The 24,125-nt window shown below is 48.6% G+C and overlaps 1 protein-coding gene across 4 annotated transcripts in view; it reads left to right on the plus strand.

The window, feature by feature from the left end:
• Positions 1–807: 807 nt before the first annotated feature.
• The window catches only part of GPR35 (G protein-coupled receptor 35), a 34,037-nt gene continuing 10,719 nt past the window's right edge, over positions 808–24,125 (plus strand). Inside the window, exons 1-2 of one of the 4 annotated variants that reach the window (XM_070270721.1) lie at positions 808–917; positions 1,007–1,140. The gene's annotated coding sequence lies outside the window, so the exon portion shown is untranslated. Of the gene's footprint in view, positions 918–1,005; positions 1,141–5,589; positions 5,774–19,877; positions 20,050–22,281; positions 23,057–24,125 lie in introns of those variants that run through there. The other 3 variants (XR_011439883.1, XM_005610760.4, XM_023642750.2) reach the window with 3 other exon arrangements.

Genomic DNA, 24,125 nt, shown 5'->3' on the forward strand with positions numbered 1-24,125 from the left:
TAGGATGTGGCTGAGGCAGCACAAGCCTCGTCCCTGAGTCAGAGGAAGCTGAGCATCTGTGGGAGCGCGATCAGATGTGGTCCCCATGCCCTGAGCGCTCGGCCCCCTCCCCGGTCTGCACCTCTGTACATGAGCCCTTCACACGAGGCACCAGAGGCACCAACCGGCAGAGCCGAGGGAGACCCTTCCCCCAGGGCATTCTCGACCAGCAGCTGGTTCCACTCAGCATGGCCACCCTCTAGCTGGGTGACCTCAGAAGTAGCTCGTGTTCCTTGGGCTTGATGAAAACATAACTGGGCTCTGGCCACACTCAGTGTCCCCATGTACAGGCTCTGGCCACACTCACAGTGTGTCCTCTGTCCTGAACTCCACCCTCTGGTTTGCCCTGGAGTCCCTGGCCTGGAAGTGCCTGCTTGGGTGAGGCCAGTGTGGCCCAGCCTGCTGAGGAGGGGAGCAAAGGAAAGTGGACCTGCTCCCTGAGGTCTCCCAGGGTCTGGGCAGGTCCAGCTGCAGTGGCCGCACCCCTTCTGCCCCACAGAGGAACTCCTGATGACTCAGAAACCTCTGGCCTCAGCCTGCATCCTCACGTCTGACAACGGTCCCCAAGCCCAGTGCAGGATGCCCCAGCCTGAGCTTGGCTTGCAGACCCCAGGGCCCTGGCAGGCTCTGGGACAGCCTCAGAGCAGGCCCACTGCTGCCTCACCCCTCCACTATGTTGACTGACTTGGCCTGGGCCTCCATGGAAGCCAGTGGCAGTGGCCAGCCACGCCAAGCTGAGTACCCTGGGTCCTCAGGGTGCCTAGGGTCCCCAGCTGTTCTGTGGACCTGCCAGTGGGGGACTAAGAGGGGCGAAGACCACCGCCCTCCGTGCCCAGTGGCCCTGGCAGACCCAGACGGGCAGGTCTGGGTGTGTGCAGGTGAGAACACCTCCTTTCCCGGGCTTCCTCGGCAGACTTTGCCCTGAACCACCTGTCTGGTTTCCTTCTCTCATCACTTCCTGCTCCAGGCACAGCGGGCAGTACCTTCTCCGTGGAAGCAGCGTGCTAGCCCGTCCTGGTCCTGGGTCTTCGCTCTCATTGTCCTTGCCCGCCTTCCCTCCCCCAGGCCTGGGTTGGCCTTGGGGGTGGCAGAGCTCCTGAGGTGAGTATGGAGATCCTGGTGCCCTGAGACCGGGCAGTCAGGGAGGGGCCTGGCTGGGACAGCGCTTCCTGGGTGGGAGGCAGGATGGAGCCTCAGTGAGCTGGATGGGGCCTGCCGCACTGGGGCCAAGGCTCTCAGATGCTCCGGGCCCTTTTCGCTGTCTCTCGGACTCTATCTTCCTCCGTCTCTAGCTCAGTCTCTCTCTTCATTCATAATCATGCCTTGCTCAGTGCCCCATGTCTGCCTCATTTGGTTTTGCTGGACCTTTTTTCTCCCCTAATATTTAACAGACTTAAGCTAGCTTTGCTGCCTTTTGAAAGGAAGGGAAGAGTCACTCTGTTCCTTGGGACACTTGGGAGTCTTAAGAGCTCAACATGAGGTCTTGGACAGGAGGAGGGTTTTGAGGATTCTCTGGTTTTGAGGATGAGTTTGGAGGGCAGGCCGCCAACCCCCAGGAGTGCTCAGCTCTGGGGCCCCGTCCCTCCCAGGGGGAGCTTAGACGGTGGCTGTGGGCTCTGGCTCAGCCCACAGGTGGTCCAGTGCATGCCAGGACCCTCTGGCCTTTCCTCTCTGGTTCCCGGCAAGTATAGGCTTCGTCTGCACAGACTGCAAGGCCTGCTCGCTCAGCGTCCCTGGGAACATGGGCCGTGGAGGGTTAGTCAGGGGCATGCTCGTGCGCAGTTTCCTAAAGCTCCCACCTCCCCCCCATCCCATGCACACACCAGACCAGGCTCAGGCCCGGGCCGTCCTCAGCTGCCTGTGACTCCTGGTCCCTTTCCAAACTGGCCAGGAGGTGAGGCTGCTGGGTAAGGAGCCAGCACGGGCTTGGTCTGGGCTGAGGCTGCTGTCAGGGGCCAGTCCTAGGCCTCAGGGAGATCCTGGGGCCTGGGCAGGTGTGGTGTTGGAGGACTGGGGCACATGTGTGTGTCTCTCTGGGCGCATCCCCATACCCCAAGCCCATAGAGAAGACACCCAGCATCTACACATCCCTCTCCGTCACCTTGCTCTCCACCGTTCCTTCACTCTGAAGCCCCTTGGCGAGCATGTGGGGTGCTGTGGATGTGGCCGAGACGCCCAGCGCCTCTGCCCTTAAGGCACACACCATCCGTTAGGGAGGACCATCTGCACTCAGGTCATCTAGATGTTACCAACAGTGAGGTGATAGAATGTGTTTGGGGGGGTGGGGGTGGTTCTTGACCAGCCTAGGGTTAGCCAGGTGCAGGGAAGAGAGGCTGGGCACCCTCAGGGAATGGAAAGCAGCTCTCTGTGCCCACAGTGCAGGAAGTGGGCTCAGAGAACATGGCAAGAGCTGAGGCTGGAGAAGTAAGTAAGGGCCTTGAGGGCGTTTAAGGAGCTTGGGTCTTATCTCTTGGGCAGTGGGGAGCCACTGCATAGTTTTAAGCAGAGTGTGCTGTGTGTGCATTTGGCATCTCCCTCTGGCTGGAGTCTCAGGGATGGACTGGAGGTAGGGGGCCAACCAGGAGGCTGTTGCAGACATGCAAGGGAGAGGCGATGGCTAGGCAGGGGGTGCTGGAAGCTGAGAGAAGAGGTCAGCGTTGACTTACACTCAGGAAGCAAAATCAGCAGAGTGTGATGCTTGAGGCTTCATTGGTTTGAGTGTATAGATCGATAAGAGGAGAATCGGCACCTTCCAATCCATGAACATGGTACACCTCTCCATTTAGTGAGGTCTTCAATTTCTCTCAGCAAGATTGTGAGGTCTTCTTTAATTTCTCTCAGCAGCATTGTGAGGTCTTCTTTAATTTCTCTCAGCAACATTGTGAGGTCTTCTTTAATTTCTCTCAGCAACATTGTGAGGTCTTCTTTAATTTCTCTCAGCAACATTGTGAGGTCTTCTTTAATTTCTCTCAGCAACATTGTGAGGTCTTCTTTAATTTCTCTCAGCAACATTGTGAGGTCTTCTTTAATTTCTCTCAGCAACATTGTGAGGTCTTCTTTAATTTCTCTCAGCAACGTTTTGTAGCTGTGGGCATACACATTTTGCACTTATTCTTAAGTACTTTGTTTCCTGATGCTTGTAAATAATACTGTGTTTCTAGTTTCATTTTCCAGTTGTTTGTTGCCAGTATATGGAAATACACTTTTTTGGTATATTAATCTTGTGTCCTATAACCTTGTTAATTCATTCATTAGTTCATAGTTTGGGGAGCAGGGGTTGGGTAAATTCCTTAGGATTTTCTACATACACGAATATGCCATGTCTGGAACTAGAAAGTTTTAGTTCTTCATTTCCTATCTGAATGCATTTTTTCTCTTGCCTTATTTCCACTGGTTAGGATTTTGAATGGAAGTGGTGAGAGCCACTCTCCTTGTTGCTGAGCACAGTGGGAAGGCATTCGGTCTTTCACCGTTGAGTATGAGGTGTCCTGTAGGTCATCTGTAGATGCCCTTTGTCAGGTTGAGGAAATTTTCCTTCTATTCCCAGTTTGCTAAGAGTTTCTATCATAAATGGGTGTTGGATTTTGTCAAATGATTTTTTTTGGATCTGTTGAGAGGATTATACAAATATTCTCCTTTATTTTATTAATGTAGTGAATTATATTGATTGATGTTCTAATGTTAAAATAGACCTTACGTTCCTGGGATACTTGTTCTTGATGTATTATTTGTTCTATGTATTGCTGGGTTCAATTAGCTGATATTCTATTAAGGATTTTTGTGTCTGTGTCCATGCGTGATATTTATCTTTCTTGTAATATCTTTGTCCAGTTTTGGTATGAGGGTAAAGCTTACCCGTGAAAAGGAGTCAGAGATGCTCCCCCTCCTTTATTTTCTGAACATGTTTAAGATTATTATTATTTTATACTTATATGTTCGATAGAATTCACCAGTGACACCATCTGGGTCAGAAGTTTTCTTTGTGGAAAGGTTTTAAGTTATGAATTCAACAACTTTAATAGATACAGGCTATCCAAATTTTATATTTCTTATACAAATTTTAGGAGGTTGTGACTTTTAAGAAATTTATGCATTTCAACTAAGTTGTCAAATTTACTTGCATAAAGTTATCAATAATGTTCCTTTATTATTCCTCCAGTCATTCTGTGGGATCTGAAGTGATGTGTTCCCCTTCGTTCCTCATAGTAGTTATTTGTGGATTTTGTTTCTTGATCAGTTTACCCAGAGGTTTATCAACCTCACTGATCTTTTCAAAGAACCAACTTTCATTTTATTGATTTTTCTTTAGATTGTTATTTTCCTATTATATTAAATTTCCACTCTTTCTTATTTCTTTCCTTCTACTTTCTTTGGTTTCATTTGTGGTTGTTTTCTAGCTTCCTGAAGTGGAATCTCAGATCAATAATTTTAGGCCTTTTCTCTTTCCTAATATAAGTGTTTAAATCTATAAATTTTCCTCTAAACATTGCCTTAGCTTTATCTCACAAATATTGATAATTTGTGTTTTCATTATCATTTAGTTCAAAATATTTTCTAGTTTCCCTTGATTGCTTATTTGACCTTTGAGTTAATTGTACTTGCGTTAATTTCCAAATATTTGGGCATTCTTTAGATATTTTATGTCTTTTTGTTGTTGATTTCTAATTTAGTCGAGCTGGATTTAAAGAACATACGCTGTATGATTTAAGTCCTTTTAATTGTGTTGAGACTTGTTTTATGGCCTGTTGTGGGGAATGTTCTTATGTGTACTTCAAAAGACGATACGTTCTTCTGTTGCTGGGTGTACTGTTCTGTAAATCTCAGTTTGCACAAGTTGATGGATTTTGTCCAAGTCCACTATATCCTTACAGATTTCCTCTCAGTTGCTAAGAGAGGAGTGTCAAAATAACCTGTCATAATAGTGGATGTGTCTATTTATCCTTCTGAGTTGATCCTTTTATCATTATGAAATGTCCCTTTTTATCTCTGGTAAGATTCCCTGTATTGAAATTTACTTTGATATTACTGTACCCATTCCAGCTTTCTTAGGGTTAGTGCTTGCATTTTATATCTTTTTCCATTCTTTCACTTTTTTTTCATTTTTTTACTTTTAACCTATCTCTGTGTTTAAACTTAGTATCATTTAGACAGCATATTGTCATTTCTTGCTTTTTTAGTCCCATCTGATAATCTTTGCCTTTTATTTGAGGTGTTTAGACCAGTTACATTTAATGTAATTATTGATACAGTTGGGTTAAATCCACCATCTTGCTATTTGTTTTCTGTTCATCTCATCTATTCTTTGTATCTTTTTCTTCCCTCTTTTGGATTGAGTACTTTGTTTTCTCTCTTCTATTGGCTCATTTATTATACCTCTTTTATCTTTTCAGTGGTTGCTATTGGGTTTACAATATGCATATTTACCTTATTGATGACTGATTGGACGTAGGAGGGAGGGTGAAAGGAAGGAAGGGGAAATTTTGCGTCAAGAATGACGCTCAAGGGGCTGGCCCCGTGGCCGAGTGGTTAAGTTCGCGCACTCTGCTGCAGGCAGCCCAGTGTTTCGTCGGTTCGAATTCTGGGCACGGACATGGCACTGCTCATCAGACCATGCTGAGGCAGCGTCCCACATGCCACAACTAGAAGGACCCACAACGAAGAATATACAACTATGTACTGCGGGGCTTTGGGGAGAAAAAGGAAAAAAATAAAATCTTAAAAAAAAAAAAAAAAAGAATGACGCTCAAATATCTGGCCTGGGCAACAAGATGGATCGTTCTCTCAGATGGAAAACCTTGAAGGAAGGCTAGAGTGTGGGGGATGATGAAGGGGCTTGATGATGTTGTCAGTTTGGGACAAGTGGCACGTAAAGTGCTTGTAAGGCATCCAAGAAAAGATGCCTAGTGGGCCGTTCCATGTGTGGTCCAGAGGTCTGGGATGGAGCTGGCAGCTGGAGGTCATGTACATAGGGGTGATTCTTGAGTCAATGGGAGTGGGTAAGTCTGCTTATAGAGAGTGTGATGGGACAAAAAAAGGACCCATGATCAAGCCCCAGTGAACCCCAATTTAGGGGCCAAATGGAAAACAACAGGGATGTGAAAGGAGAACCCTGAGAGGAAGGAGAAAAACAAGGTTAGTGGGCCATCATGGAGCCAAAAAGGCGGTGGCCCAGTGGTTACCACTGGGGAGCTGCCATGAGAGGGTTTCAGAATTTGGGCAGGGGGCAAGGGAGTTTGAAGGTCGTCTGAAGTTCTACTGTTTAGAAGTTCTCTACCTGCGTACACGTATGGGTCTACATTTAGATCTGTTCAATGTTTAATTTAAATGTTTTTAAAAATAAAGACTAGGACAGTTCAGTTCTGCCAAATGCTGCTGAGAGGTGGAGTAAGATGGTGCCTGTCGAGTGCCTGTCGGGGTCTGTGAGATGGGAGCAAAGGGACCTCAGCGAGAGATGTCTGTGTGGACTGAGCATGGTGGGATCCAAATCTCAGTGGCTTGAGCACTGAGGGGTTTGAGGAAATAAATGCTGTGAGCGAGGACAGCTCTTTCAGAACTCCTGAGGCCTGAGCTCTCCCATGGGCCTCTAGCAAGGCCTGGAAGACAGGTGGAACCATGGAGGAGGCAAAAAGTTGGCCAAATCCAGGATCAGGGTTTTCCAGAGGGTGAGGTGGGAGGGAGGTGGAGCATTGCAGGACCAGTGATGACAGCTGGCCGAGGGGTGGCCCCACATCTCGGCCTGCAGGGCTTCCCTGGTGACCAGTCTCATGAGTCCTGCTCTGAGAGCTGCTCGGGCAGTCAGCCACACCCCAGGGTGGATTCCCCTGTCCCTGCCCCTCTCCAGGGACACTAAACCGTGCCTCTGGCTGCCAGACAGAGCGGCCTTCCACGACCCTGCATTCCAACCAGCCTGCCTCATTTGCGGGCCATGTTGACTTCCTGGAAGTACAAGCCACACCTCAACAGGAGCTGTGCAGATGTCACCGACCTAGAGGAGGAGGCGGTGTACTCAGTTCAGAGACTAGCAGAGGCGCAGCTCCGCAAATACGTGCGGGAGGAAATGAACAGGTGGACAGAGCGGGATGGATGAAGCTGGCGGATGGTGGGCCTGCTCTGAGCAGGGTGGGAGTGGGGATGGTGAGAGCAGAGGGTGCTTGTTCTGGGTGAGGGGGAGCAGATATGACAGTAGGGCCCATGAACAGCCCTGAATTGTATGTGTGTGTGTGTGTGTGCACACAGGACTCTGGGAAAAGAATTTTGGACTCTTCAGATTTTTCAGGAGAACAAGCACCAAGTGAAAAATCCAGCTTTGCTTCATGACTCTGCACGTGGACCTTGGCCCGGCTCTAACCTGCCTCTCAACGCAGTCCTGACCCTGACCGTAACTGTACCCTGACCTCACCCTAACCCCGCCCTAGCCCTAACACCAGCCCCAGAGAGGGCCCGCTTTCCTCACCACCCTTTTCCCATCACTCGCACACCCTGGCCACCCATCCTCCTCTGTCTCCTTGGGCCTCCTCCCTTCAGGGCCCGTCAGGGTCTGGGGGCCAGCTCAGGGCCCTCGCTGCTCCTTCCCCCGCCCACTGGCCCCATGCGTGGCATCTTAAACCTCATGCCGCAGACTCCCAGCTCTCAAAGCAGTCACCAGGAAAGAGCCTGAGCCTACTCTCCAGTTCTCACCTCTGTGGATACCTGGCGCCCCTGAGCCGCTCCCCCCATACTGGGCCTTAGTTTCCCACCTATGCATCACGGCCTTGGGGCTCGGGGTGCAGAGGTGGCACCCAGGTGGGCGGTGGAGGCAGCCTAGCCCCCAGGTCTGAGGAGACCTCTGCTCTCCAGGCTGGAGCAGAGCCATGAGCTCCAGGGTTCCTTCCACTCCCACACAAAATGGGTCTCGTCTCCAGGTGTTGGGTAGGTCCCAGCTGGTGCCCATCTTTGGGTGAGTGCCTGTGGGGCAGGGCTAGGCCGGAGTACTCCGTCCTCTTGGCTCCAACTCACATGGGCTGCACAGTCCTGCCTCCCCACTCATGAGCCCCTCCCATAGATGCAGTTTGGCAGAAGTGTGTGTGTGTGCGTGCGTGCATGTGTGTATACATATGTGTGTGCAAGTGTGTATACATACACACGCATATGTATGTGTGTGTTCTGTGCCGGTCCCCGCCTGTCAACAGTGATGCTATGGGCTAGAACGGCCTGGGGGCGCTCACCTGGGCCAGGGAGCTTCCCACAGACATCTCCCCTTTCCAAACCAATGTCATGACTGGACCTACCGCTTATTCTGATTGCAAGACACCCTTCAGCAGTAACCATGAGGAAACTTGGAAGAAAAAAGTGTTTGTTACTTAGAAGCCCTGGACCATCCGAGGCATGCCAGGGGTAATGCACAGCAAGGTTGTGAGGGGAGAGAGAAAGAGAGACAGCATGGCACGGGGTTCTGCCTTTACTAGGGTCAAAAGTGAGTGCCTAGGGTTGGGATCTAGGGTTTCGTGGTCTCACTTTTTGTTGGAGAACATAAAAGCAGGAATTTAAAGCACGGGAAGAGAAAAAACAAGTGGCCCAAATGGTCAGTTATGGAAATCAACCAAGATCTCTAAAGCAAAGGAGGCCGGCGGGAGGCAGCCCAGCTTTTTGACTAGTCTTGTGGCTGGCAGTGTGTTTACTCGAGATAGCCTTCTTCAAGTGGCTGTCTGGGCAATCAAAGCTTTAGTCAGGCGCTTGGATTACAAAGCCCAACTGTCAGAGTTGACACTGTAGTGTGTATATGTGTGTTCACGTGTATATATGTGTGCATATGTATATATGCACGTCTGTATGTGTGCATGTGTGCATATGTTTATATGCATGTCTGCATGTGTGTGCATGTGTATATGTGCATGTCTGTATGAGTGTATATATGTGTGCATATGTTTATATGCATGTCTGTATGTGTGCATGTCTGTATGTGCGCATATGTTTATATGCATGTCTGCATGTGTGTGCATGTGTTACATATGTACGTATGCATGTCTGTGTGCATATGTTTATATGCATGTCTGTATGTGTGTGTGATATATGCGTGCATATGTATATGTGTATGTGTATGTACAAGTGTGTGTGCTAAGTGTGTATATGTGTGCATGTGTGTATGTACACAGGTATGTGTATATGGGTGTGTACAGGCGGGAGGGGGGAAGCTGTACTGTACCCACCACACCATGAAGCCTAGAGCCAGTGCAGTCACCCCAGAGCTCCATCTGGCCCCTGCAACCCTGCCCTCCTGCTCAGGCAACCCCTGGCCAGCCTGTTTGTCAGGAGTTCTCTCCCGGGCACATTTGGGCCCATGGTTTCCTCCTGCCATGTGCTCCCTCCTGCTTCTGACTCTCAGGGATTTCTTATCCTGTTAGGACCACGGAGAAGACCCCATCTTCTTCTCCTCTACTACCATGGAGTTAAAAGAAAAAGTCACAGACATGCTTTCAAATAGATACAAATAGAATAACATAAAGAGCCCCATGTGCCCCTCACCACCAACTTCAGCAATTATCAAATCATAACTGAGATTGTCCACCTCCCTTCCATCTACTAGACTGGAATATTTTGAAACAAATGCCGGACATCATATCATTTCATTTACAAAAATTTCAGTATGAATAAAAGATAAGGACTTTTTTTTTAATGTTTCTCCAATTTTTCTTTACTTTTTTTAAATTTTATTGAAGTCATATTGGTTTATAAGATTGTGTAAATTTCAGGTGTACATTATTATATTTCAGTTTCTGTATAGACTGCATCGTGTTCACCGCCCATAGTCTGGTTTTTATCTGTCACCATACACATGTATATACACATTTGCCCCTTTCACCCTCCCCCACTCCTTCCCCTCTGGTAACCACTAATCTGTTCTCCTTATCTGTGTGTTTGTTTATCTTCCACATATGAGTGAAATCATACAGTATTTGTCTTTCTCTGTCTATTTCACTTAGCATAATACTCCCAAGGTCCATCCACCTTATTGTAAATGGCATGATTTTGTCTTTTTTATGGCTGAGTAGTATTCCATTGTATACCACATCTTCTTTATCCATTCATTTGTTGATGGACACTTGGGTTGCTTTTGCATCTTGGCTATTGTGGATGACGTTGCTATGAACATAGGGATGCATAAATCTCTTTAAATTATTGATTTCATATTCTTTGGACAAATACCCAGTAGTGGGATAGCTGGATCATATGGTATTTCTATTTTTAATTTCTTGAGGAATCTCCATACTGTGTTCTATAGTGGCTGCACCAGTTTGCATTCTCACCAGCAGTGTATGAGGCTTCTCTTTTCTCCACATCCTTTCCAACACTTGTTATTTCTTGTCTTGTTGATTATAGCCATTCTGATGGGTGTGAGGTGACATCTCATTGTAGTTTTGATTTGCATTTCCCTTGTAATTAGTGATATTGAACATCTTTTCACGTGTCTGTTGGCCATTTGTATATCTTCTTTGGAAAAATGTCTGTTGATATCCTCTGCCCATTTTTCAATCAGGTTTTTCACTTTTTTATTGTTGAGTTGTATGAGTTCTTTATATATTTTGGAAATTAACCCCTTGTCAGATAAGTGATTTGCAACTATTTTCTCCCAGTTGGTGGGTTGTCTTTTCATTTTGTTGAGGCTTTCCTTTGCCTTGGAGAAGCTTTTTGGTTTGATGTAGTCCCATTTTTTTCTTTTGTTTCCCTTGTCCGAGTAGACATGGTATTCGAAAAGACACTGCTAAGACTGATGTCAAAGAGTGTACTAACTATATTTTCTTCTAGGATTTTTATGGTTTCAGGTCTTAAATTCAAGTCTTTAGTCCATTTTGAGTTAATTTTTGTGTATGGTGTAAGATAATGGTCTACCTTCCTTCTTTTGCACATTGCTGTCCAGTTTTCCCAACATCATTTATTGGAGAGACTTTCCTTTCTCCATTGTATGTTCTTGGCTCCTTTGTCAAAGATTAACTGTCTGTAGATGTGTGGCTTTATTTCTGGGCTCTCAATTCTGTTCCATTGATCTGTGTGTCTCTTTTTCTGCCAGTACCATGCTGTTTTGACTGCCATAGCTTTGTAATATAATTTGAATTCAGGGAGTGTGATGCTTCCAACTTTGTTCTTTTTCCTAGGGATTGCTTTGGCTATTTGGGATCTTTTGTTGTTCCATATGAATTTTAGGATTCTTTGTTCTGTTTCCATAAAGAATGTCATTGTGATTCTGATTGGAATTACATTGACTCTGTAGATTGCTTTAGGTAACATGGACGCTTTAACTATGTTTATGCTTCCAATCCGTGAGCATGGAATACCTTTCCCTTTCTTACGTCTTCTTCAATTTCTTTCAATAATCTCCTAGAGTTTTCAATGTACAGGGCTTTCACCTCCTCGGTTAAATTTATTCGTCAGTATTTTGTGCTTTTTGTTGTGATTGTAAATGGGATTGTCTTCTTGACTTCTCTTTCTGCTAGTGTGTTATTAGTGTATAGAAAGGCAGCTGATTTTTGCATGTGGATTTTGTGCCCTGTGGCTTTGCTGTGTCTGTGGATTATTTCTGACAGTTTTTGGTGGATTCTTTAGGGTTTTCTATATAGAGAATCAAGCCATCTACACACAGTGACAGTTTTACTTCTTCCTTTCCTATTTGGATCCCTTTTATTTATTTTTCTTGCCTAATTGCTCTTGCTAAAACCTCCAGTACTATTTTGAATAAGAGTGGTGAGAGTGGGCATCCTCGTCTTTTTCCTGTTCTCGGAGGGATGGCTTTCAGTTTTTCCCCATTGAGTTTGCTGTTGGCTGTGGGTTTGTCATAGATGGCCTTTATTATGTGGCGGTGCTTTCCTTCTCTACCCATTTTATTAAGAGTTTTCATCATAAATGGATGCTGCATCTTGTCAAATGCTTTCTCTGCATCTATTGAGCCCATCATGTGATTTTTATTCCTCATTTTGTTAAGGTGGTGTATCACATTGATTGATTTGCAGATATTGAACCATCCCTGCATCCCTGGTATAAATCCCCTTGATCGTGGTGTATGACCCTTTTAATGTATTGCTGTATTCAGTTTGCTAATATTTTGTTGAGGATTTTTGCATCTATGTTCATCAGCAATATTGGCATGTAATTTTCCTTTTTTGTGTTGTCCTTGTCTAATTTTGATATCAGGGTAATGCTGGCCTCATAAAATGAGTTAGGAAGCATCCCATCCTCTTCAATTTTTCAGAACGATTTTTTTTTTTAAAGATTGGCACCTGAGCTAACAACTGTTGACAGTCTTTTTTATTTTCTGCTTTTTCTCCCAAAATCCCCCCAGTACATAGTTGTATATTTTAGTTGCGTATCCTTCCAGTTGTGGCATGTGGGACACTGCCTCAGCATGGCCTGACGAGTGGTGCCATGTCTGCACCTAAGATCCGAACCAGCGAAACCCTGGGCCACCGAAGCAGAGCGTGTGAACTTAACCACTTGGCCTCGGGGCCAGCCCCCATCAGAAAGATTTGAGAAGAATAGGAATTAAATTTTCTTTGAGTGTTTGGTAGAATTTACTAGAGAAGCTGTCTGGTCCTGGACTTTTGTTTCTTGGGAGTTTTTTGCTACTCTTTCTATCCCTTTACTTGTGATTGGTCTCAGATTCTCTATTTCTTCTTGATTCAGTTTTGGGAGGTTGTGTGATTCTAAGAATTTATCCATTTCTTCTAGATTGTCAAGTTTATTGGCATATACCTTTTCATAGTATTCTCTTATAATCCTTTGTATTTCTGAGGTGTCCGTTGTAATTTCTCCTCTTTCATTTCTGGTTTTATTTATTTGAGTCTTCTCTCTTTTTTTCTTAGTGAGTCTGGCTAAGGGGTTATCAATTTTGTTTATCTTCTTAAAGAACCAGCTCCTTGTTTCATTGATCTTTTCTATTGTTTGTTTAGTCTCTATTTTGTTTATATCTACTCTGATTTTAATTATTTCCTTCCTTCTACTGACTTTGGGCTTTGTTTGTTCTTCTTTTTCTAGTTCTTTTAAGTATAATATAAGCTTGTTTATTGAGATTTTTCTTTCTGTCGTCTTTTTTTTTTTTGTGGCAAATTAACCCTAAGCTAACAGCTGCCGCCAATCCTCCTCTTTTTGCTGAGGAAGACTGGCCCTGAGGTAACATCTGTGCCCATCTTCCTCTACTTTATATGTGGGACACCTGCTACAGCATGGCCTAACAAGCAGGGCATAGGTCCACACCTGGGATCCAAACCAGTGAACCCTGGGCCACTGAAATGGAACATGTGAACTTAAATGCTGTGCCACCAGGCTGGCCTGAGATTTTTCTTATTTCTTGAGGGAGGTCTGTATTGCTATAAATTTCCCTCTTAGTACTGCTTTTGCTGCATCCTAGTCATTTTAGTATGTTGTGTTTTTGTTTTCATTTGTATCCAGATATTTTTTTATTTCTCCTTTGATTTCTTCATTGATCCAATAGTTTTTCAGTGGTGTGTTGTTTAATCTCCACATATTTATGATTTTCCCAGCTTTTTTCTTTTTGTTGATTTCTAGTTTCATAGCATTGTGGTTGGAAAAGATGCTTGATATGATTTCAATGTTTTAAAATTTATTAAGGCTTGCTTTGTTTCCCAACATATGGTCTATTTTGAGACTGTTCCATGTGCACTGAGAAGAGCATATATTCTGCTGTTTTTGGATGGAATGTTCTATATTATCTATTAAGTCCATCTGGCCTAGTGTTTTATTTAAGGCCACTGTTTCCTTGTTTACTTTCTGTCCGGATGATCTATCCATTGACATAAGTGGGGCATTAAGGTCCCCAACTATTATTGTGTTACTGTCAATTTCTCCTTTTAGGTCTGTTAATAGTTTCTCTATATACTTTGGTGCTCCTGTATTTGGCACATATATGTTAATAAGTATTATGTGGTATTGGTAGCATTTCCCCTTTGCCATTATATAATGCTGATCTTTGTCTCTTGTTATCTTTTTTGTCTTGACGTCTGCTTTGTCTGGTATAAGTATGGCCACACTCACTTTCTTTTGCTTGCCATTAGCTTGGAGTATCATCTTCCATCCCTTCACTCTGAGCCTATTTTCTCTTTAGAGCTGAGATGTGTTTCCTGGAGGTAGCATATTTTTGGGTCTCATTTTTTAATCCATCCAGCCACTATGTGTCTTTTGACTGCTGAATTTAATCCATTTACATTTAGAGTGATTATTGATGCATGAGGACATAACACTGCCATTTTATCTTTTGTTTTCTGGTGTTCTATATTTCCACTGTTTCTTTTTCCTTGTATTTCTGTCTGCCCTTTCAGTTTGGTGGTCTTCTGTGATGGTTTTCTCTTTATTTGTGATTTGTGACTCTGCTCTGATTTTTTGTTTTGTAGTTACCATGAGGTTCATATAAAAGATTTCATAGATGAGATAGTCTTTTCTGATAGCCTCTTATCTCCATTAGCCTCTTCAGTTCCATCCTTTTCTCTTCCCCTTCTATGTTTTTGTTGTCACAAATTATTCTTTTCTGTGTTGGAGAAAATTGAAGTGTTTATAGTTATTTTTAATGCTTTTCTTCCCTTTATCCTTTATGTTATAATTAAGGGTTTGTTAGGGGCTGGCCCTGTGGCCTAGTGGTTGGGTTCGTGTGGTCCGCTTCAGTGGCCCAGGGTTTCACTCGTTCGGATCCTTGGCACGGACACAGCACCGCTCATCAGGCCGTGCTGAGGTGGCGCCCCACATGCTACAACTAGAAGGACCCACAACTAAAATATACAACTATGTACTGGGGGGATTTGGGGAGAAAAAACAAAAAGAAGATTGGCAACAGTTGTTAGCTCAGGTGCCAATCTTTAAAAAAAAAAAAAAAAAAAAGACCTTTGGGGGGAAAAGAAGGGTTTGCTAACCTGTTCAGATAGAGACCTGTAATTTTCTGATTTTGTCTGTCTATTCATTTCCCTGCTCTGAGCTCTGTAAACCTTTGCCTTTTTGTTTCAGGTAGGAGGGCTCCCTTCATCATTTCTTGGAAGGTGGGTCTAGTGGCGATGAGCTCCCTCAGCCTCTGTTTGTCTGGGAAAGCCTTTATTCCTCCATCATTTCTGAAGGATAATTTTGCTGGATAGAGGATTCTTGCCAGATAGTTTTTGTCTTTCAGTATTTTGAGTGTATCATTCCACTCTCTCCTAGCCTGTAAGGTTTCTGCAGAGAAATCTGCTGAAAGCCTGATGGGGATCCCTTTGTAGGTTATTTTCTTCTCTCTTACTGGCCTTAATATTTTCTCTTTGTCATTGACTTTTGACAGTTTTAATATTCTATGCCTTGGAGAAGGTCTTTTGTATTGATGTAATTAGGAGTTCTGTTAGCTTAATGTACTTGCATGTCTGTTTTTTTCCCCAGGTTTGGGAAGTCCTCAGCTATTATTTCTTTGAATAAACTCACAGCTCCTTTCTCCCTCTGCAATACCTGTAATCCTTATGTTACTTTTCCTAATTGTCTCATATTTCTCCCAGAATTTCTTCATTTTTAAAATCTTAGTTCTCTCTCCTCCTATGCCTGAATCATTCCTAGGTTTCTGTCCTCCAGCTCATCAATTCTCTCCTCCATAAGGTCTGCTCTATTTTTAATGCTTTCTACATTATTTTTTTTAATTTCATTAATTGTGTTCTTCATATCTAGAATTTCTGTTTGGCATTTCTTTAAAGCTTCAGTCTCTTTGGCGAAGCGTTCCTTCTGTTCATTAATTTTATTCCTGAGCTCCCTGAACTGTCTTTCTGAGTTTTCTTTTAACTCATAGAACTTCTTCATGACAGCTTTTTTGAATTTTCTGTCAGTTATACTGTAGTCTTCTGTGACTTCAGGTTTGGTTCCTGGAGAGTTGTCATTCTCTCTGTTCTGCCGTGTTGCTAGAGTTCTTCATGGCACTTGAACTGATCCTCTGCCGGCACATCTGTGGGAGTAAACACCTTTCTTATTTGGGTGAGGCTCTGGTTACTTTGGTTCTGAGCTGCTTCTGGTTGTATGTGAGAGCCTGCACTTTTCACCCTCCACTGCTTCTGCCAGAGGGGTCATCCCTGCCCTCCTTGTACTGCTTGTGCCTCTGGGGTTGCTGGGGCCTTTCTGCTTAAGATGTTGCTGCAGTCTCAGGTGTCACCACCAGGGTCACCAGGCTGTGAGCACTTCTGCTGCATCCAGGGTCGCTTGGGTCTTGTGCTTGTGTTCCTCCACTGGCTCTCTATGGGTTCAGATGCTGCTGTCACCTGCTCCACCTGTGCTGCTGCTTCTGGGTTATCTGGGGGTGCTGGTTGCACTGCTGCCAGGGGTGCTGGGTTCATGGGTGTCACTGTTGCTAGTGGTGTCCTGGGGACTTGTATGCAGCCCCTGCTGCTAGTGGAGCTGGTGTCAGGGATGCATCTACTGGGGGCTGGGTCACCAGTTCTGCTGTGGTTCCTGACCCTTCTGGTCTCAGGTTCCACCTGCCACTGCTAGGCGGGGGGGAGTAGGGGCTGTTTTTTCTGCCCCTGCCCTGTCTTCTCACACTGGTACATGTCTGGCCACTGCTGCTGCTGCTCTGCCAGCCATTGTGTGCAAGCTGGGCCACCCTTGCCTCCACTCACAATCATGAAGGCCACTGCATGAGGTTCCGGACCCTGGATTGCTGCCACTTGGGGAAGGGGAAGGGGTGCTCCCCTAGTTCCAGTGCTTCCTAGGGGTCCAGTCCACCCACCTTCAGATGGATAGCTGCATGGATCTCTTAGGCGTCCTGTTGTGCTGTATAGGGAATCCTTTGTTGGTCAAAGGTGTCCATTTGATTGTAACTTAGCAGGAAGAAACAAAGGGAACAACTCACTCCACCATGAAGCTGATGTCACCCTCCAATAAGGACTTTTAAAAACACATGAGCATGATTCTAGGACCACACCTACCCAAAAAATGAAGATGTCTTTAATCAAACACACAGTCAGTCTTCACATTTTCCCCATTGCAGTTGGTCTCAGCATCCTAATTGGCCACCTGGGCACCAGCAGCTCAAAGTATCCAGATAACATCCACGCCCTCCACCCACTGATGTGTCGTCAAGCCTCTTAAGCCCCAGGCTTCTCCTCCATCCCCTCATCGCCCTCTTGACTCTTGTTCTTGGCGCCTTGCCCTGTGGAGTGGCCCACAGCCTGGAGTCAGCAGCTTGCACCCTGGAGTGTCACTGACTGTGTTCCCTGCCCTCTCTAGCTCCTGCCACTGGGTGGTTGGCTCCAGATGCTTCATCAGCTTCAAGTGTCATTTTTGGTTTTGGCAAGACCACTTCATAAAGTGATTGAGGGTTTTTCTTTTTAAGTATAATTACAGCTTTGTGGATTTAAGCATTTTTTTGTGTTCAAGTTCATTGAAATTCTTCTCCTTATTGATATTCAAATCATCCCACCTTTGGCCCAAGGGGTGAACTTGAATCTTGAATTGACTCCCGAGCCCCTCTGACGTTGGCCAACAGCTGTGATCCACTTTGTTCTCTGGTGTGACAAGCTATTCCAGGCTCGTCTTATATGTTTCCCAACCCAGACCGGGAAGCATCCTCTTCTCTCAGGAGCCCTCTTCCCCTTCCGAGAAATGGTATGTAGAGACCACGGTCTGGATGGTAGGCGTGCTTATTTTTAGGCCTTGTTGGTGGAGAGAACTTAGATTTCTTTTTAAGCTAAGACACAGTACAAGTACATACTGACACTTTTCACTCAAATTCAGATCTATGTGGTTTTTACTTGAGCTGATTGATAATACATCTGCATCTCCTCTCCCCTACACCAGAAATCTCAACAGTGCCCAACGTAATTATTCATTTGTTTTATCCCGTAACTCAATAATCTCAAAATAACAATACCAACACTATCATCAGTGTCATGATTACTGGAAACAGTTTAAGATGTTTTTATGTACTTTTAAAATCCTAGGGTTATATAGGTGTACAGACAAAACTTTTAAAATTATTTGGAAAATGTTTACAGAAAATGAAACACTTTTGCCATTCTTTTTGTGCCCAAGCTATCCAGATCTACAGTCAAAATCCTGGATTTTAAAATCACTTTGAAGAGTTGGTAGGTTTATGCTACCGACTGATGATGCAAGTTAATTAGTTTCATCTTGCTTTCAAATTTAAGAACTCTTTTCAAATGTAACTTAATTTAATTTAATTTAGTAATTATGTAAATATTTACGTTGGTTCTAAAGCCAAATCTACAAACCAAGGTATATTCACAGAAGTCTCATTTCTGTCCCTGTCTCCCTTCACCTCCTTTCCACCTGTTCCCTATAGGTAGCAATTTAATTTAAAACAAATTTTATGGCTTATCCTTCCATTTGTGAAAATATAAGCTGCTGGCCCTACATAAATAGATAAGCATCAATAGCCTTTTGTTCACTTAGCGATATGTCCTGGAGACAGCCACGCAGTAGTGTATAGAGATATTTCTCCTTCCTTTTGATGCCCGCTCAGCGCTCCATGGTGTGGGTGGACATACTTCATGCAACCAGAGCTCTATGGAGAGATGCCTGAGTGGTTTCCAGGCTGGTGCTCCTCAACCGTGCTCCGAGGAAGAGCCCGTCAAGCATCTGTCCGAGTTCTACCCAGCTGTGTGTGGAATAGATCCCTAGAGGTGGGATTACTGGGTCGAAGAGCAGTGCGGCTCTAACGTTGCTGGATATTGCCAAATCCCCTCCACGGGGGTTCGGACCATGTTAAATGTCAACAGGTAACATCTGAGGATGTTGTCCCCCCCCAGATAGTTGTCAAACTCTTGGATTTTGCCCATCTGACAGGGGAGGAACGGTATTGCAATGGACTTTTAATTTGTCCTTTTCTTGTTAGGAGTACATTGAGGGTCTGTTGTGTGCCGGTCTCAGCCTGTCAATAACAAGTGTTATGGCTAGACCAGCCTTTGAAGTTCTTATTATGATTGCAAGACGCCCTTCAGCAATAACCATCAGGAAACTTTTAAAAAGTAAAGGCTTATTACGTACAGGCCCTGGAAATTACACAGCACACCTGGGGCCACACAGCAAGCTCGCAGGGAGAGAGACAGCGTAGGCCTGGGTTTCTGCTCTTAAATTGGGGTCAAGTGTGGGGGTCTAGGGTTTTCAGGGCTCACTCTTTACTGGCGAATTTAAAACAGAGAGTGGAAATTTAAAGCACGGAAAGAGAAAAAAAACCCAGCGGTCAGTTATGGAAATCAAGCAAGACCTCTAAAACAAGGTCGGGGTGGGGGCTGGCTCTTTCTCGTGTGGGTGGCAAAGAGCATATTTGAGGTGGCCATCTTTGTAACAGATGCCTCAGCACTTGCATTACAAAAAGAAAAGCCAACTGTCAGGGTGACGCGACAGCATCTTTTCGTATCTTTAAGGATCCGTTTTACATTTCCTGTTCTGTGAGCTCTTTGTCCCATCTCTATCAGTTGGCATCTTGCCCAGCCTCCAGAAAAAGTGTCTCAGAAGGCTGGGGGTCCAGGGAGGCTTAAGGGGAGGACCCTCAGCAGAGTGTTTCTCAAGGGCAGTGAGCACCTGCTGCCTCAGTGTCTCTTGGGGCACAGGTTAAATGCCCCACTTCTTGGACCCAACCTGGACCGACTGGTTCAAACCAGCCAAGGCTGAAGGCCCACTGCCCTGGGGGCCGGGATGGGCAGACTCGCTCTTCTGCTCTGTTACTGGACCCTCACGGTTGACTTTGAAGCCGGGCAAGATGCGCTCTGCCCCTCAGCCTCCTCGGCCAAGGTCCCTGCTCAAGAGCAGGGCCACAGGAGCCCCAGCAGGTGCTTGAGGCTGCCGTGGAGCGGGGCTGGGGTGAGACCGCCTGGCGGAGGGAGGAGCAGCCTGCAGTCAGAGTCTGAGGTGGAGAAAGGGGAAGGAGGCCTGCAGGGCAGAGGAGCACTCAGAGGACAGCTGCGGGAAAGGAGGCTGCCTGGAGCAGGAACCAGCGGCCCAGCACCGCCACCGCCAGCGTCCCAGAGCGGCTGCGTGAAGCAGGGAACAGGCGGCGGAGGGAGCTGTCGGGTGAGCAAGTGCCCGCTGGAGGAGGGGCTGTCCAAGGGGACAGAGTGGGCAGGAGAGGGCACGGAGGGGCACTGTGGCTGGGGTGGGACTCTGGGGGGGTGGGGCTGGGACCAGGGCAGGCAGCCCCGAGCTCCCCCTCAGCCCCTCTGCCCCCATGCTGCCCACCCTGCCACGTGACCAGGACACCACAGGCGGGAACTGCCAAACTAGCAGAGCCTTGGGACCCCCTCAGGACCCCCTCAGGGCCTCTCATGCCCTCTACATAACCTTTTCATGACCTCTCATGACCTTTTCGTGTCCCCTCCTGACCAGTGGACCCAAACCAAGCCACTTTGTCCCCCATCCCTAGGCACAGCCAGCCCCTGAGGGTGTGCTGCTGGGAGGATCCCTCAACCCTGGCCCCTCCTGCCCCCCACTCTTATCCTCAGCAGCACCCTCCACGCTCAGTCATATTTGCTGAATGCATGCATGCATGATTGAATGAATGAATGAATGGGTAAGTGAGCAGTGTGGGGCCTCAGAGGCACAGAGTGACTTTCGTGTAGGGGAATAGGCAGGAAGGAGCCCGGCCTCAGGCTGGCAGGTTTTCAGGGGAGGGAAGTGGCAGCTGCAAGGGCAGGGGACTGGAAGAATTCCCAGAGGAGGGACCCTGGTGGCCCCAGGGTGCTTGAATGGCAGGGGATTTGGAGCTGTGCCAGGTGGGTGGTGGGCAGGTGGGTCTCCTGCAGCCTGGGGTCAGGGCATTTCTCGCAGGAGGCTCTGTCCCTGTGTGTCCCTCAGAGACGACAGAGACACTGGCCGCTGCCCCGCCCAGTCTCCCTCCCCCACCCCACAAGGAGGAGGCCTCCGTCTGCCCTGCACCCCAAACCACTTCCCGTGGTGTGATCGTCCCTCTGCCATGGCCTGAGCGTGGCACCCCGGTGGCCTACTTAGTCCACAGCGTGAAGTCACAGGCCACGAGGGAGTGCTCGGGCACGGGCAGAGCAGCTGGGGCTGGCGCGAGCACGGAGCAAGTCACGGGTTGGGGAGACCTCAAGCCAACGATCTGGACTCTCAGCGCCAGCCCCTCTCCCACTACGTGTCCCCTTGCTGACCACAACCTCGTCTGCCCGTGTAACTAATGGGCCTCACCCTTCTCAGACCCTGCCACGGCCGCACTGCTCTTTCTCTGGGTTGATGAACTTTTCATTGTGGAAAGTTGCAGGTGCACGGTGAAGTAGAGGGTCTCGTGCAGAGACACGCAGGTCCCAGCCCAGCCCACAGGGATCAGCCCCCACGCCCACCCCGTCCAAGTCTTCCCAGGGAATCCCAGACACGCTGTCAGCTCAGGCCACGACGCTTGAGTGTGTATTTCTGGCAGACAAGGGCTTTGTAAAGTCCCACCACAGCGCCGTCGTCCCGCCCGGGGAGAGGCTAGTTCTTTCTGTCATCCCCTCGCCGCTGGTAGGCTCATGGAGAAGACCTCCCCCAGGAAGCTGGTCCCAACTGGGGTCCAAACAGGGCCAGCGCATCTGTCCAAATGAGGCCTGCACATCTGGATGCGGCTCCCGCAGTGCGGCCCGTGCTCGGGGAGGCAGGCACAGGGGGCTGCTTCTGCTCTGGCTCTGCAGCTCGGCCTGGGCTCAGTTAACTGCCCTCAGCAGGGGACAGACTTGCAAGGGGACAAAGGGAGCGAGGCCCCAAGGGCCACAGACCCAGCCAGCAGAGGGCTCCCTGGAGGAGGGGAGAGGGCCAGCGGGCAGCGCTGCCGGGGAAGAGGTCACCATCCTGGCTCTCCCTCAGGGAGACCAGGCAGGTCTGAATGCTAAGGGAAGACCCCAGGATCAGGGGACGCTGGGAGAGAAGCAGCCTTGCTAGTGGGAGACAGTGCCTGGGGAGGGGGCGGCAGGGGCTCAGGTTTGGGGTGGAGTTCGAGGATGTTTCCTTCGGATGGAGCCTCATTTTCCTGTGAGGTGGGAGGCACAATGGCCAGCCTGAGAGTAAGCAGGAGCTGGTGTGGCATGAGGAGCCTGGAGGAGGCTGGAAGGGGCTGTGAGAGCAGGAGAGCGGGGCCAGGAGCCAGCCAAGGAGGGCCGAATGGGACTCGCCCCACGCCTCCATCCGCCCTCCCCGCAGTGGTGTCCCCATTCCCCCTCCCCCCATTTCCCCTCCCAAAGTGGGAGGGGGAGGGGTGTTTCCCATACCTCATTTCTTCGAAGAGGGGAACAGAAAGTGCTGGTAGCAACAGAAGGTCACATCCTCTCTGCTCAGCGGCATGGGGATACAAGGCCCATAGCCGAGCCCAGGGCCCGGAGGCCTTGTGGTTCCAGGAATGCCCTTGGTCCTGGTCCCCTCCAGGCTCCCAGATAGGGCAGGGGCCAGGGTGACGCAGGTGAGGCACTGGTCTTGGGCACAACATGCAAGGGGCCGCCAAAAACTCAGTCATCAAGATCGCCGGTCCTCCAGCGCGGTATTCCAGCACATGGAAGCTAATGCGGAAATCCGCGTGAACAAAGCATCAACAGCGTGGAGACAGGCGGGGGTGGGACCACCATTCTTTTGCCTCAGGCTCCCACGTGGCCCTGGGGGGCAGTTCCTGGAGGACCCACCTCCATCAGGCTCTGAAGGCCACCACAGTGGCGAGACTGGTGGTGAGACTGGCGGGGGGTGGGGGGGGACACTCTGCTGCGCTCCCCTCTGCCCACACAGATGGTCACATCTCCGTGCAGACAGCCAAGCCGCCCTCCCCCACCGGCCAGCTGTTGCCGGCAGAGCGCTGGGCTGGAGATTGTGAAAGAGGAGCCGTCAGCGTCAGCGCAGTCTCCCTTCCCCGCTCGCTCCACTCCCAGGCCAGCTCCAGGTTCCCAGGCCACAGGCTTGCCTTCTTTGGGCCTTGCTCATGCCCTTCCATCATCCAAGAAGCTGCTCCCATCTCTGCCTCCTCGCACCTTCCAGGCCCAGCTCAAGTGCCACCTCCTCCAAGAAGCCTCGCCATCTGTGAACCCCCACGGGTTCCCGTCAGGCGCTGGTACGGTTTGGCATGGCATATCCCGTGTGAGTGCATGCTCCCTCTGTGCGAGGGACCCCCCTGGGCGGTCCCTGTCTCCTGCCATGTCCAGCGCGTGCCCACACATGAGGTGGCAAGGACGAGCTGGAATAGGGAGCAGACCAGAGCACAGAGTGAGGTCAGAGTGGATGCAGAGTTTAGCCCTGGGAGGAGAGCCCAGGTGCGGTGCCTCTAGGGACCCCTTACCTGGGTGTCTTCAGTGTCCTTTGGCCTCTTCCAAGGCTGGGGTCCTGAATCCACCCCTCAGGGCTTTGTTTCCTCATGGCACCCAGGCGGGCGTGGGGGGCACTGCCACCCAGATGAGGGGGCTCGGGGTGGGGGGCAGGAGCTCCCGGCGTCCGCAGGGTGTCCTGGGCTGCTCTCTGGGCCGCCTCCTCTGGGGTGACTCAGCCTCCCCTGGCGCACTTCCCATGAAGGTTTATGGAGATGGGGCAGTGATGCATATCTCACTCGCCAGCAGCCCTTTTCTTTCCAACCCAGCTATTCGGAGGGGTGGTGGCCAGGAGGAAGGGGCAAGGAGAATCCTCTTCAGACCAGTGCCCAGACCCCCGCCGTACACAGGAGCAGCAGGTGTGAAGCAGGAGAGGGCAGTGGGACCGCAGCAGGGCGTGGCTGGCACGGGAGGGGGGCCTCAAAGATGGAGGGCTGCCCAAGCGGAGGCCGGCGGAGTCCCCCTCCGCAGAGGGTTGTGACTAGGGTTTTGAGGCTGCCCCATAGCAAGAATGGGCCTGGTCGGGAACCTGAAGCCTGCCCAGCGTGGCCCAGCCTCTGGGACCCTGGGCATCCCGTGGGCCTTGAGGAAGGGACCCGGCCCTGCCCTGAGCAGCCCCCATCCCTCCACTGGGAGCCAGCCGGCAGTGTGGCCAGTAGAGGGGGGTTTCACGGAGGCCGATGCTCCATCCCACCCAGGCAGAGCGTTTCTGAGCCTGCGGCCCTAATGTTTAATGACTATGGAGCGTCTGCTGGGAGCCCAGAATCCTGTTCATTCTCTGGGGCCGGAATCTCCCATCAGGGCTGCCTCCAACTGGTT

Source organism: Equus caballus, chromosome 6 (assembly GCF_041296265.1).
Source record: "Equus caballus isolate H_3958 breed thoroughbred chromosome 6, TB-T2T, whole genome shotgun sequence".
NCBI classification, from domain to species: Eukaryota; Metazoa; Chordata; class Mammalia; order Perissodactyla; family Equidae; genus Equus; species Equus caballus.